Source organism: Rhinolophus ferrumequinum, chromosome 12 (assembly GCF_004115265.2).
Source record: "Rhinolophus ferrumequinum isolate MPI-CBG mRhiFer1 chromosome 12, mRhiFer1_v1.p, whole genome shotgun sequence".
Taxonomy (NCBI): domain Eukaryota; kingdom Metazoa; phylum Chordata; class Mammalia; order Chiroptera; family Rhinolophidae; genus Rhinolophus; species Rhinolophus ferrumequinum.
The window spans coordinates 14,008,611-14,024,972 of NC_046295.1; positions in this window are offsets into that span (position 1 = coordinate 14,008,611).

The following is a 16,362-nucleotide window of genomic DNA, read 5'->3' on the forward strand; positions in this document are numbered from 1 at the left end:
TTCCCAATTTGGAAATGATTATGAAGATGTTTGGTCTCACATTTTGTGCTTCTTTTAAGATAAAAATAAATGTTTTACTATGCTATATACCTTTTCTATATTCTATATGGTTTTATTGAACAGACAAATTCATTATCTCAGGATAAAAGTTTTCTCAGCGGAAAAGTTCTTGTATGCTTTCGATGTGTCTGAAAGCAGTAACAATAAGACAACTGCATTGACAAAGAATGAAAAGAAAAATGGTAAGCTTACCGTAATAATGATAGGCCCTTGTAATTGTTACCTTAAAAGGGAAGTAATTTGGTATAACATAATTATTAAACTATTGTTTATGAAGGATGAGCTGCATACTATGCACATTCAATATCTTTTTTAAGAATTAGTATAAATAGAGGGAAAATGGACTGTTATTTAAGCAATATTTGGGTTGAATCTTCAATTTTTTTTTTTTAATAACATTTCTCCTGTCTGTAAGAGTAAAGCTTCTTAAGCTTTACCTGCCTGGAATTACCTGGGAATCTTGTTAACATGCAGATTCTGATTCAGTAGGTCTGGGAACACACTCAAAGTCTGAATTCATAACAAGGTACTGCGAGCAAGAAGCTAGAGCAAAGGAATTATTCAATTTAGTTATATTTTAAATAATACCAGATAACAGTGCTTCTGCTCTAAGAAAGCCTTATACAAAAGAATGAAAACAAAGTAGATGCTTTTATAATCTCCCAGTCCTTCTCATACAGCAGAATTTTTCCTTTTACAAAGGGAGTTGGCAAAAGAGTGCCTAGCAAATTCTGCTAGCGTTTTTAACAATAAATTAGAAAAACCTTCTTTGGAATCCATTAGAGTGAGGGATGCTGGGCCCGGGTTAACGTGTGTTGGAAAAAGTTCTTGGACTTGAGCTATTTTGCCCTTTTGAGAGTCAGCGTGTGTCCCATTGTTTCCTGCTTGTAAGCTTTTGTGCTATGCTTATCTGAATGAGTGCTAAGAATCAATAAGCATGATTTAGAACCAGAAGACCTGGATTTGTGTGTATCAACTGTGCTGTGTAACCTCGGTCAGGTGTCCTCGCTTTTCTGAGCCTCATTTTCCTTGTTGGCAAAAATGAAGTCAGTGCGTTTGCCTCTCTGGGTTAATGCAGAGTTTAAATAAAAGTGCTTAAAATAGTTTTTGGCGTGCTTACTATGCACCAGCCATTACTGATATAATTCTTCCTTTCTCTCACCCAAAGCTTAGGACATCACGTGATACAGGGAACAGTACTGATTTGTTTTTCTTGTTGAAGCCTTGGATTCTTTTAGGCTACTCCCTTACTTAATGTTAATCAGAATCCGAGCATTTCAAATCTGAAAGGGTTAGTAGACTCCAACCCTACTACTAATTTAAAAAGAAAAAAAAGTGCGGTTTCAGTTTTATTGAGTAACTTTTCTTTTTTTCTTAGTGCTCACAGGAATTATTCTCTACAGACATCTTAAAGATTACCTTCTAACTGAAGAACAGTTACATGAAAATAACCACCCCCATCCCAACCCTGACCTGGAAGTATTCTTTTAAAGTCCCGCAAGGGTGGTGGGCTCTGCCCCCTGCAACTAAGATTGAACACGGCACCTTGAGCTGAGCTGCCTCCCGGATGGCTCAGTAGGTTGGAGCGCATCCTCTCAACCACAAGGTTGCTGGTAACCCGCAAGGGATGGTAGGCTGTGCCCCCTGAGAGTTGCAACGGCAACTGGACCTGGAGCTGAGCTGCGCCTGACACAACTAAGACTGAAAGGACAACAACTTGAAGTTGAACGGCACCCTCCACAACTAAGATTGAAAGGACAACAACTTGACTTAGAAAACAGGCCTGGAAGAACACACTGTTCCCCAATAAAGTCCTGTTCCCCTTCCCCAATAAAATCTTTAAAAAAAATAAAATAAAAAAGAAATAAACGTAGGCATGACAAAAACTTGTGAATGGTGATAAGTATAAGGGACTGAAAAATCACCCTTTCTACGTTCCCCTACCTGCCTCCAGGGTCAATGCCACTTAATTGTGGTTTAGCACCACAGTGTGATTGTAGCGAAGATGATTAGTCATCTTCTCTAAAACATAGCACCTCCTGAAATGGGACACAGGTCTTCCTTACAATTTTCCCCCTTTTATACATATAGTGGTCTGCGCGGTTTTTTAATCATTGAGAGTATATCGGGACTCTTCACTAGACCCATGTGCGAATACGTTTTTTTTATTAATAACCCTCAAATTGATTCTAATGATAATCATGGTTGATGATGAGTATGATGATAATAGCAACTCATTTGCGGGTCTGGTATGAGCTTCTGAGGCAGGCACTGTGCCAAGCACTTCACACGCGTTATTTTAATGGATTTTCACAACAACCTGATGGGGTAGCCATCAGCATCACATTATTCAGAATGGGGAAACGGAGGCTGGGAGAGGTTAAATGACTTGGCCAGCATCCAAACTCAGCTCTTCCTGACTTCCTCCTTCAGAGCCCACGTTCATAACTGCTAAGTGTACTGCCATCCACTGAGAAGATTTTTCAAAAGTAAAGCAAACGGTGCAGATAATCCCAAAAGAAATATTATAAAGATGCAAATGATAAAAACTATTTCTATAACTGCCTTTCAAACTCCACTAGACTTCAGACTTGACAGTTGTCCTGTTACATATTTTATTTGTCTATCTTTTTTTGAGTGGAGGGTGGGGCATGAATATTAACCAGTTATGGAACCGTAAAAGGGTTATTTCCCTTTCCATTTCATTTCTGTTACCTAAGTACTTTATTCATCATCTATTTTATTAAATCTTCTTAGCAACCATTTTAGGTAGGTACTGTTATTACCTCCATTTCCACAAACAAGGAGGCTGAGGCTCAGAGAGGTCAAATAACTTATCAAAGGTCACTTTCAAAATGAGGGGGAGAGCCAGGATTTGAACCCAGGAAGTCTGACTCTGGAGCTCCTACTTTTAACCGCTATTCACATACATATGGAGCACCATGTTGTGAATAATTCATACCTTTTCATAAGGAAGTCGTATCAAAAGATTTAGAATTAGTCTTATTTTGCATTTTTTCCAAATACTGGGCATAACTGGTTAATATTCATGCCCCATCCTCCACTCAAAAAAAGATAGACAAATAAAATATGTAACAGGACAACTGTCAAGTCTGAAGTCTAGTGGAGTTTGAAAGGCAGTTATAGAAATAGTTTTTATCTTTTGCATCTTTACAATATTTCTTTTGGGATTATCTGCACCGTTTGCTTTCCTTTTGAAAAATCTTCCCAGTGGATGGCAGTACACTTAGCAGTTATGAACGTGGGCTCTGAAGGAGGAAGTCAGGAAGAGCTGAGTTTGGATGCTGGCCAAGTCATTTAACCTCTCCCAGCCTCCGTTTCCCCATTCTGAATAATGTGATGCTGATGGCTACCCCATCAGGTTGTTGTAGTGAAAATCCATTAAAATAACACGTGTGAAGTGCTTGGCACAGTGCCTGCCTCAGAAGTTCATACCAGACCCGCAAATGAGTTGCTATTATCATCATACTCATCATCAACCATGATTATCATCAGAATCAATTTGAGGGTTATTAATAAAAAAAACGTATTCGCACATGGGTCTAGTGAAGAGTCCGGATATACTCTCAATGATTAAAAAACCGCGCAGACCACTATATGTATAAAAGGGGGAAAATTGTAAGGAAGACCTGTGTCCCATTTCAGGAGGGGCTTTGTTTTAGAGTAGATGACTAATCATCTTCGCTACAAGCACACTGTGGTGCTAAACCACAATTAAGTGGCATTGACCCTGGAGGCAGGTAGGGGAATGCCTGTTGGAGCAGTGGCTGCCCTGGTGCAAGGAGCAGCTCACCTGCAAGTACGCCTTTGAGTAATCCTGTTACTTTTCCTGTGGTTACGTGACCACACTGGGTATGTGAAGACTATGGGATCAGGAATGCAAAGGCAAGTCCCTGCATTCAGGTCCCTTTTTCTTTTCTCTCCCATCTGTTCATGAATAATTCTACTTCATGTTTTGTTTTAGCTTCTAAGGAGACCTGTTGTCGACGTCAGGAATCTATGGTGTGACTCCCGCAGGCAAACACAGTCGGGTAGAAGAATGTAACTACCGCATTAGCCGACTACTAAGTCAAAAAGGCAAGTGTTTGGTAGTTCTGTTTCCTTTATTTGACAAGCCAGTGCCAAAGGTGTTCAGGGAAAAGGGGAATAAAATATTCAATTCAATGTATATTTATTCAGTACCATCCAGTAAAGAGAAACTTACATCGACTCTGAAGTTTCAGTTACAAACACCTACTTCTGGCCACCACTTCTTCCCTGTGCAGCTCACTGGCTCAGGAACTCCGGCTAGACAGTTCTTCTGCCTTTGTAAGACCTCAAGTTAATCAGCTATCGCCTGATTTCACAAGTGCTTTCCCCATGCCAGCGTTGTCATAATGTCTTTGCTAATAGCTTCCATTCCTTGTTCCCTGCCCCACGCTGAGTGCAAATGAATTCCTGATTCCTTGCCTCCCCACCCTCATCTCGGCTCCAGGACAGTCAGTTTCCTACAGTCCACTCAGCTGTTTCCTTTTTCCCTAGTCAAACAAAAAACTTAAGTGCCATCATCATCTCGCTTTTATGTACCCTTTCATCTAAGGGGTGTACATGTTCTCTTTGTTCCCCCGCAAAAATGCATCCTGAACCTATCTCTTCTCCACCTCTGTTGCCACCCAGGTCCGCACCACCCTCATCTCCGTCCTTAACTGCTGCACCGTCCTCCTTCCCAGTCTCACTGGGCCCTTTTTTCTCTCCAACCTGCCCCTCCCCCAAATTCTCACCTAACGAGCCCCACAGTGATTTTTTACATCACATTTCTGTTCAGATCACTCCCTTGCTTTAATGAGCTCTTCCATTACGTCGCTGACCCTGTCTAATTTGGCCTCTGCCCCCTATACCTTCGACCCTTTCCAGCAATATCTTCACACCACCCTGGCCACCTTTCTGGAGCCTTCTCACTTGCTATTCCCTCTGTTTTTGACATGGCTGATTCCTTGTCATCCTTTAAGTCTCTGCTTAAATAATAGCTCCACAAAATCCTACCCGCACCAGATATGTCCACCCTCTTCTATCGCAACACCCTGCCTCTTCCTTTCATAGCACTTAACTACATTTTGTAATGATTTAGTAATTTATCGGCCATCCCCAAAAGGCTATAAGCTTTTGGAGAGACCATTCATTTTTTTTTTTTTTATCCCTACTGTCTCCTCAGCATTTAGCATAGTACCAAACATATAGGTCATCAATAAATATTTGGTATATCGTATGTGTGGACAGATGAATTATTTATGTAGATATGGACATGAATATGGATGACATTGTAATAAATGCTGTGAGGAAATAAAGCAGGTGAAGGAAATATGAATGGTGGGTATGACTGAATGACAACATAAATACATGAATAGAAAGTGTAGTCAAGTAAATCAGGTATATTTGCCCTGAGTATCTGAAGCATGGAGGGCTTAGTTTCAGAGGGTGGAGGAATATGACTTCCAAAGGAGGAAGACACTGAAGAAGTAGAGTAGCAGGTAGACCAGTTGGGTTAGCGAGACCATACAGCATAAGGAACAGAATAGGGGCTTTGGAACCAGCAGACCTGAAATCAGGAGCTATTTTGCCACCTACTTTCTCTGAGACCTTGGGCCAGTTACCTAAGCTCTCTGAGCTTCTGTTAGAAGGAACTTTGTGTGGCAATTCAGTTAGTTGATGTGTCAGATTCCTGTATATAATGAATGCTCTGTTACTACTGGTTCTCCGCCTCTCTCACCACAGGGGAAGGTAAAGTAAAGCTATGGGATGCCAAGGTTGGATGTGTAATATAAGGTTGGCTAAGCAAGAGCCTTCAGTGCCAGCCTGAGAAATTTCCATTTGCTCAATAATGTAGACGTGAACCACTTGAGGAAAGTGAGATAATGAAAATGCACTTTAGGAAAGTCAGTCTAATAACATTTTATAGGAAAACCGGTGCAGAAACCACTGGAGGCAGAGGGATTTATTAGGGAGCAGTTAGGAGAACATTACCTTGGGCCAGAGGGAAGAAGGGCTCAGGGTGGATCAGGGTACAGATGAGCGAGAAGGTGGGTTGGGGTAAGAAAAGAAATATGAAGGCTTGGGATTATTGCAGGGAAAATATGCAAAGTGCCTGGCCAAGAATGCAGAAGAATGGGGTGTGAGGATTTTGGAGGTCCAGCCGAGGTGGGAGACCACGCCTGTGTTGTGGTGCTGACCTACATAAATGGATGATGTTTCTTGGGTCAGATCAACAACTCAAATACAGGAAGGGAGAAGGTGGTAGTTGGAGCCAGTCATCCAAATGGCTGCAGCGGAGAGAAAAAGAAAAGGTCGGGGAGTAGGAGATGTGGAGAGGATGGCTGAGGGGCAGTCAGGGCAGTGACGCCAGTCTGAGGAAGTGATGCCAGAGGGGGAGATGAGGAATCAGGGCAAATCATGGGGGAAAGAGGGAAGGAAGGGGAAGAAAGGTGTTCAGGACAGTGGCAATTATAATTCACTTCAAAGTGCAACCCTTGAGAACTCTGATTCCAGGGCCAGTTTTTCCTGCTCACCATGTAATAGCTAAAAAAGTGACCGGAGAGTGGTAACAATAGATACTTGCACGGTCAAGTCCTTAAAAGTCTTTGAAGGTAAAATAAGACACATGCTCTTGGAGTTAGCCATTCTTCCTTGTAAAGCTTGCTTGTTGTGATTTTTATTTTTTAGTTGTTTTGTAGTCCTTGGTGGTTTAGAGATACGGGATAGCTGTTGCAAAGGTATCCTTGGATCACCTGGATGTCAGGTCGCCAAGGTAAGGCTTGTCTCCCAGAATGCTGCTTATTTCAGAATCCGCGTGGCTGCCTCCAGCACAAACCTTGGGGATCGATAGGCCTTTGAAAGAATTAATTAGCTAATTTTCAGTTGATGAAACTTTTATGAGCTTTATGGCGCTTGCAAAACATACAGTAATTTATTTGGCAATGTTCATTTCAGCTTCAGGTTCATGACCAAAAAGAATACCTCGAAGGCTTTGTGACTGACGACTTTTGTCAAGTTCCCACCCCTTGACGGTAATCATGGTGTTTTTGCTGTGAATTGTGAGGTGGTATGTCGATTTTATATTTTACATTAATTACAACAGAATGGTTGTGGAGCACTCTGTGTTGTAAAACGCAGTTGCCTAGGCTTTATCTCTCAATTCCACATGTTCTGCAATGCTTTTCACATATTTTCAGATGAAGCAACAGAAGCTGAAGAGGGTTAGGTGACTTGGCAGAGTTCCTGCACTTGGTAAATGATGGAGCCAGGAATTGGTCCACAATCCTCTTTTTATTTATTAATTTTTCTTTATATGCTATAAACACTGGTTGTTCTACTCATCAAATTGCTGAAATTATATGGGTGGAAAACGTAATGAATGCTACTGTTATCCCCCCAAATCAGCATAAAAGCTTTAATAAGTACTTTTTAAAAATACTGTTATTTATAGAGACAGTAAAATGTTTATAGGGATTTATCTTCCTCCATATGAGAATCAATACTAAAAAGTAGGGAAAACAGAATGGGGAATCATGAGAGCTGGGAAGCTCCACCACTTACCAGCTGTGATCCCTGAGCAAGTCTCCTCGATGCTCTAATCTATAAATTATAGGGTTTAATAACTCCACAGTGACTGTGAGAATCAGATGTGCTAACATATGGGAAAGTGCTGCGTTCTTGTCAAATATCATGTGAACAGTCATCTTTAACTAAACAGGTAAGATTAAATTTTTATTCCCTGTAGTATATTCAGAGGGCAGCTTTGTGGAGTTTAATTATAATAAATGTAGAAGGGCAGCGTTCAGTTTTCAAGCTCAGATCTTTAACGGAAAACAATGTAGACTGCTTTTAGCTTAGAAATTAAATACCATTATGTTGCTGTCCTCTGTGATGCCATGTTTATATAACTGAGGTAGGAGTTTTCTTTTTTGGTTCAAGCAACAAGGTCTAGAACTGCATTATCCAGTATGGTAGCCACTTGCCACATGTGACCATTTACACTTAAATAAATTCAAATTAAATAAAGTGAAACATTCAGTGCCTCGGTCTACACTCACCGTATTTCAAATACTCAATAGCCACATGTGGCTACCATAATGGTCCACCCTGAAATAGAGCATTTCATCATCACAGAAGGTTCTGTTGGATAAGGATGATCTCTAATGAAAATAATTGTAAAGGCAGAGCCAAGAAAAGGAATTTATTTAATTAGCAGAAATATTACTAACATTAAGGAGAAAACTAAAGCTTAGAACCTCTTTCTCATGACTGTCAGATCCACTGACTGGCTTTAGTTGGCAAAACTGAATATGATTAAATACGATTGAATTGTATATTCTAGCTAGAAATATTCTTTTAAGACATCCAAGCTGTTAAAAGAGAATAAGTTTACTTAATATGACGTTAATATGCCCCCCCTTTATAGTGCTGTGTAGCCAAAGACTTGGAACTTCCTCGAGTGACTGTGGTTGATCCCATCCTCTGGGGGGATCCATGATCCATTTGTGAAACCAGATGAAGTCATTGACTATAACACAAGGTATACATCGCATAAAGTTATTTGCTTTTGAGACTGTACATGCAGCTTATAGTTCATGTGAAGTTTTAGTACAGGTACTTTTATTGGAGTCAACTTTGGAGCAAGGGTTACACTGTTTTCCTTTGATTCATTCATTCACTCACTCAAAAACATATTTTACTGAGTCCCTGCTAAAATTATGCAGACACTGTGCTAGGCCCTGGGTTGTAACCGTAAATGAGAGATAAGGCCTCAGACGTTAGGGGGCTTACATGTTGGAGTGGTAGGAAGGAGTCTAGAGAAACAGGCAAAAATATTGAACAAAACTAACATTCATTCATTTGCTCAGTCATTAATCAGTTCAATCTCAACATACCATCGTATCATTCCTATTAGGTAAATATCTCTATAATCTTGTAGGTGTGACCTTGAGTATACATAGCTTTGATAGGGCATGCAGAATAATGGTTCGGTGCACATTCCATTTTTATTAAAGTATGATATATTTCAGATCCACGTTCAAGGCAAACTTGAGATGGTACGATATAGATGTGCCTTAAATTTTTAAAAACCTCATATGAAACACCAGTAAAATCACTGATCACCTTAAAGTGGGTTTCCTAAAGGTATATGAGCCATGACATGACATATTTATTTAAATATAAAAGGCACATCTTATTCTAGAGTGAAAATGTAGAAGTGTTTATTGCTGGTGTGATTGTATTTGTTCAATTTTCTTTGAATAACAAATTCCCCAATTGCACTTAAAATAGGATTTGTTTATATGTATAACAAATATGACTTGTACACATACATATACATATATAATATGCATTATATTATATATACCATATATATGCTATCTATAGGATATATACTATCCTATGTATATACTATATATAGTATATATATGGTACATATGGTATTATATAGTATATACATATAGTATATGTAATATATGTTACATAATATGTGTGTATGTCTATTAATTTTAGAACACAATAAAATTGTGGTCATGTAAGTTAAAAGTTGTCTTGGTGATAAATATTGAATAATTATAATGAATTCTACTAACAAGCATTTTTTAACCTAAATTCCCTCACAGTTCAGGAAAAGATTGCCCTAGGCATAAAAACTCAAAGGTTGCTCTTATCAGAAAATGCATTTTATGTACTAATTTCTCTCCTGACCACGTTTAATTTTTTCCCTTTACTACTCATTTTGGCCAGATCCTGGCAGCCCCATCTATTGTATTTTTTTCTCCAGCTTTATTGAGATATAATTGACATATAAAATTGCAACATATTTAAAGTTATTGTACTCTTCTTGGTTCTTATTCTGCCATGGGTTTAATGGGACATTCCCTGACTCCTTCTTGAAAGAAGTCAGGAAATGCTTTGGTAATTATTAATAGTTCATAATGGCAAAGTGACAACTGAAGGGCTGGCATTATAAATATAAGAAACTTTGAATCTTAAAAAAAAGTCCAATTCAAGTATTACATTCTTTAAAAAAATGTTGTAAAATGAACCCAAGTACTCCATCTATGATAATTACCTCTTAATCAAAATATTTGATCGTATATCTTATTTCCTAATTACGCCGAATTATGAAGTCAGGTATGTTTTGTTTCTTACAGGAGACAATAGTTTCAATCTATAATTAAAACTATTGCAAAGGTATTTTCAGTTTAATCTCTTGCTTTTCTCCTAAATTGCAGTGAAGCACAGCAGTAGCATGTTTCTGAACATTTATTTAGTCTGTGCTTCACGGCGACCACTAGAACAGTCAGATTCCTGCAGGTATTTTCATTGGGTCCTCATTAAACCAGTGAGTTTGGTAATTTACAGATGGGAAGACTGAAACCAGAAGGTTAAGTAACTTGCTGAAAATCAAATAGTAAGTACATGGCAGATTATACAAAGATCAGAGTTCAAAAGGTACTATATGAGTTTGTAATAATGTCTTTCATCCCACTACCAGCCTTATATTATTGGTCCAAATTATAAATTTCACTAAGTTACCAGTATAACTTAGTAAAGGGGTAGTTGATAGTCATACAAATAAGATCTTTATTTTGTTCAGTGAATGTTTATCACATTGGGTCAATAATATGTTCTAGCTGTAATTGATGAAATTCACTGAGTTATATTCTTGACTTAATAAGCATTATGCATCTATTGGGGTAGGTTTTCTGGTGTGGTGGAAGATCACTGGAAGAACACTAAACCATCAATCTGTGATGTGCAAGCCGTCTTGTTGAACCTGTTCAGTGCTGACATTGTACTAATTGGACATAGCTTTGAACGTGGTCTATATGCTCTTAAGGTAAAGAATCACAGGCTCATATTTTTGCAAAACAATGTGTGTTCAGATGGTAGTCATTAACATTATGTTGTCATTGATGCTTGATTTGCCATATTAACCAAAACAAGAATCGTCATTGCTGATGACATAGTCCAGGTATCACAAACCAGAAGCAGTATATGATAGCTAAAATCATTTGGCTAATCAGATCAGAAAGAAAGTCCGTCAACAATTATGATAAAACCCAAATCACTGTTTAACATTGTCTTTAATCATCGTCTTTAATATTCAAATGAGTAAGACTAAGTTTATCAGGTTATTTTATTCACATACTTGGAGATACTTTTTCAAATTAAGTCAGATAGGCTCAAAATCAAATGTCATGTTCATTTTTCTTGGCATGATAGACTTGCAACCACTCCCCCCCACACACACCCCATGCTTTAACATCCTCCAGGTTAGAATTGTCTGTTCTTTGCTCCATGTTCTAGAACAGGAGTCAGCACACTACGACCCATGCTGGCCACCTGTGTTTGCAAACGTTTTATTGGGACAGAGCTACCACACTCATTCATGAACGTATTTCTTATAGCTGCTTTCATACCACAGCGGTGCTGTTGAGTAATTTGACACAGACTGTGCAGCCTACAAGCCTAAAATACTTACAATTTGGCACTTTAACTCTTTTGCTGCGTTGATTTATTTTTTTTTTCAAAATGTGTCAGAGATCCACAAAAAACAAAAAGTTGATATTTTGACTATTTCATGCATTTAATAATAACAATTTGAGCTGCTTTGTCTACAAATGACATTATTTTTATGTATAAAAATTTCCTATTATTCATTCTTGAAAAACACAAAAATATAGAAAAATGTACATCTGCTTTCCTAAACTTCCTTTCTGGAAGTTTCCATCCACGGTCATCAGATGGAAATACTCTTTCGGCTATATCTGACCATTGTGGCAAAAGAGTTAAGAGTTTGGTGGCCACCCCTGTTTTAGAACCATGCTACCCAATAGAATCTTCTGTTCCATGTTTTCACAAGCCAACATGGCAGACCCTAGCCCCATGTGGCTATTGAGCACTTGAAACGTGTCTGATGTGACTGAGGAAATGTTTTCATTTTGCTTAAATAGTCACATGGGGCTGGTGGCTGCCACATTGTACAGCACACCTCTAGCACCTCAGGGACCTTTCAGGGACTGTGTTTCCCTGAAAATAAGACCTAGCTGGACCATCAACTGTAATGCGTCTTTTGGAGCAAAAAACGAATATAAGACCTGGTATTATACTAGATATTATATTATATTACATTACATTATACCTGGTCTTATATTAAAATAAGACCGGGTCTTATATTAATTTTTACTCCAAAAGACGCTTTAGAGCTGATGGTCCGACTAGGTCTTATTTTCGGGGAAATACAGTATGTGTTTGTTTCAGCCACCCCTAGGAATTAGCTTCACGCAGAGAAGGGCTAGTTCTTCACTGCAAGGATCCAAGTAAGGCCATTTAATTTTCATAGGTGAGTACTAACCTTTTTCTCTGTAAACCTGCCATCGAAAGTGTAGCTCTATATTTCACACAGCAACGTTGTGTTTGCATGCGATAGATAAGACTGGAATATGCGTCTATCTAAACCCTAGCTAACTATGGGAAAAGAAAAGTTGGGGACATAAGTTTTCTGTAAGAAAGCTCTTCACAAGGACATTTTTCTGCCACCCAAGACACCACCAAACTTCACTTCTTACCATGACTTTCATATCATTTTTCAGAAATCATCCTATTCCGCCTGTCTCCCAGACCAGAAAATTTCAAACCATCACTTTTCCTTCATTCCTTGTAATCTCTTTTCCTTCCATCCAATTAACTCATGGATTTTTCTATTTTTCTCTATTTCTACCTCCACCTTCTTTTATATACTCAGTATCCTGCAGCCAGGAACCAGTCCTAGGTGGTGGCTGACACATTAAGAGAATTTAAAGTGCTTATGGACACGGCACAGTAGGTACTAAACGTTAAATTTCAAACTTGCCATTTCTCAGCCATTCTTTAAATTACTCTTGGCCTGAGGCTAATCTCATTCATTGCTTTTCCAAAACACAGCTCTCCTAAGGAGGAATCCAAAGTGGTACCTGACTTTCTTGGCTTTCAGGTATTTTACCCCTCTGCCCCCATATCCTACTGTATCTCAGGATTTACCAAATTGCAGTAAAAATTGATTCAACTTCATTTGTAAGCACAGAGGATTTGGACCTAGAAGGGACTGAGCGCTTGCCCACGCTCCCTCCACAGAGACAGACCAGTAAACCACTGAAACAGAACTTTTCTCTCAGCTGAGTCACAAGGTCGGGGGAGTCCGGCTCTCTCAACACCCCAAGTCGTTATTGGAGCCTCTCTGCTTATGCTGCCCCCTGGTGGCGCTCTCTAGGTAGGAAAGTGAACTTTGAGGTTAGGTGGCTTAGATTTGATTTTCCTCTTCAACTCTACTAGTAACTCAATTTAGGCAACTTTGTTAATCTCTCAAAGCCTCTGTTTCCTTGCCTGTCAAATGGGACAATAACATACCTACCTCGTTATGTTCTCAGCAAATTGCAGTGAGATAATCCATGTAAAGTGCTTAGTGACTGACACATCACAACTGTCCCATGCTACTTCCTATGGTAGCAGTTACTGCTGCTACAGTTATTGTTGCTGCTGTGAGTAGTATCCTTATTCTTTGGGAAGAGCTTCTGATGTGTTTCTCCTTCATACTTCAGTTGTGGACATGACAGTTATGTTTCCTCATCGGCTAGGCTTGCCTCACAAAAGATTCCGTAGGAGTCTAGTGGCTGACTACCTGTGGGAATCCTTCAGGATGATGGTAAGAACCCATTTGCTTGTGATTAATATCAGGATCCTAAGTCTGACTTGACTGAACAAACCATGAGGTCCATGGTAAAGGTCTGCTGTCTGAAATGCTTTGATGATGGGTTCTTCTCTATGGAGTCTCTAAACCTGTGGAGACTAAAGCATTGGCTTGTGTAAAAACCGTTAGATGCTCTCTGCCTGGCATAGTCTTGGGTGTTCCACAGGCATCAAAACAGCAATTACACAGACAATAGTGGCCAGATAATTGTCTAGCAAATTGCCTAGCCTATGAATTCATACATAAAACTTTTGTTAGTAGGGAGATCTAATTCCATTCTAAATTTTGCTGTGTACCTGTTTTCATATGTGCTTTTCACTAAACCAAAAAGATTCTAAAGTGGATTCGGTCCAGGTTATCTCACCCAGGGTACATGAGAGAAAGTGTGTGTGTGTTCTTAGAAGTATAGCTCAAATTCAAGGTTCATTATGCATGTGCTTGCTTTATACCGGATTGGTATATCTTCTTCTCAGAACTTTTTTTTTGTCTTTTTAGTTTTTCTGATGAAATATACCCAGCTTTAAACAAGTTAGTCAAGCACAAACAAGTACAGTCCGCAATTCCCCTGTTAGTGGCATTGCCTTGTGCACAATTACCAGTGTCTGGCTTGGAATGGAGGTTAATTACACCGGGGTGCCAAAAAAATGTATGCATGTGACTTGTATTCCTCTTCTGTTATTGGTATATATTGAGTATAAAAATTTTAATAAAGTTTTTTTCCTTTCTTAAAATGTGTATACATGATTTTGGCACCCTCTGTATATCCAGACATACCAATATAGATGCCTCTTATGCACAAGATAGAAAAGAAATTAATTTTGAGTATATTAAAATTATGTTATAACACTATGTTTCTAAAGATACTTAAGAGATGGGATGTTCCTCTGATTATGTCATTAATTGTACAAAATACAGATTTTTATCCTATGTCTTTATTTTTTCATTCTATATCTGTTAGACACTAATACCATCTTGCAGAGGATTTTTAACTATCAGCTTTGTTAAAAAATATATCTCAGAAAGAATTCCCACAAAATTCTGTTATATTATTTGTAATGTGTTCTATTGAAGAAAACAATCTTGAACCGTGGACATGAAAATATGTCACTTAACAACCAAAAATAGCCTGTATAAAAAATCTTCTAAAAGTTATATACCATAGTTTTCGCAAAGTAAGACACAAGGAAATGAAAAATATTATTAGAAGTGATGACCATATTCTCAGTCTCAGACATCACTGATTCTTCTCACCAGAACTGTAGGCTTTAGATTTTGGGTAAATTTCATCTACTTTTTAAAACCACGTAACCTTGTATCTAATGTCCTTCTTTTGTTTAGAGAGGTGTATTTTTTCTAGCATTCCTTATTTCCCCGTTCTTGCCAGGTCTATGTCTTAGGGGTACCTGTCACTTTATTGTTGCATCTCCCTGGAAAAGTGGTACAAGAGGTACATGGGGAAGGTACCGACGTGTTACCCAGTGACAGTGAGGCAGTGACAATGTGACAGGCTGTGCCTTGCAGAAAAGGAGATGTTTGCTAACCTACAGTTACGTAAAACATTTACAAAGCACCTATTAGGGGCTGTTTCAGGTGTGAGGGAATCATATTTTGGTAATGTGGCTAGTGTTGATTTTATTATAAACAAACTCAAGGCACCCACGGGTAACATCACAGATACATAGTCTCCTTATGCCTAATGTGTTTTTATATTCTGTCCTATTTGGAGGTCCCAATTTGATGAAAAAGCTACCGCCTGCATGGAACTGGTCCTCTGGAAGGTAAAAGAGGATCTGAAAGGAAAGATGAAATCTCTTTGCCCAAGAATATCTTAAATCTCTACACTGTTGTTTCAGTGACTCCTCTGGCCTCCACAGCTGGCAGTGGACTATGGTCAGGAATGCATGAGGTTTTGGGATGGTTTCAAAGAGAAGGGAGGAGGAAAAGTGCTGTTGAGGTTTATTTATTACACTTTAAAGGTTAAATTGCCGTGATGATTTCTAAAGTTGTGACTGGACTGGATGGTGTAGGGAAGAATTAAGTTGGGTGGAATGTTTGACTCACCTTCGTAGGTAGTGTGCAAATAACTGTGGGAGATAGTTTATAGTTGAAGCAATGGGTCCATGACTTTCACAAAGGTGGTTTCTCAGGTTACCTACACGTCCTTTTTTGTCTAAATACCGAAAACCATCATACTTCTTGGAGTTACAATTCTGTTAGGTAAAGATGTTTTTAACAGTTTTCTTTAGCTATCCTATATGTAAATACAAGTATGGGTTTTCCTTACAAAACTTATGGAAGTAACTGTAAACTTTTCAGGACACCCTATTAACATAAAGGTTTTGGTCATTTGGCTATTATGTAACTGTTGTTATTTGAAATAGTGTACTGTCACTTGATTTTAATTGACATCAATAACTCATTGCCTTTTTTTTTTTTTTAAAGGCAGTGTCCTGTGGATCTTTTAAACACAGTAAGTTCTAAGCCATATTCCTAATACCTGATGTTTTTGAGGGGCTTAGTTCTTTCTTAATTGCTCA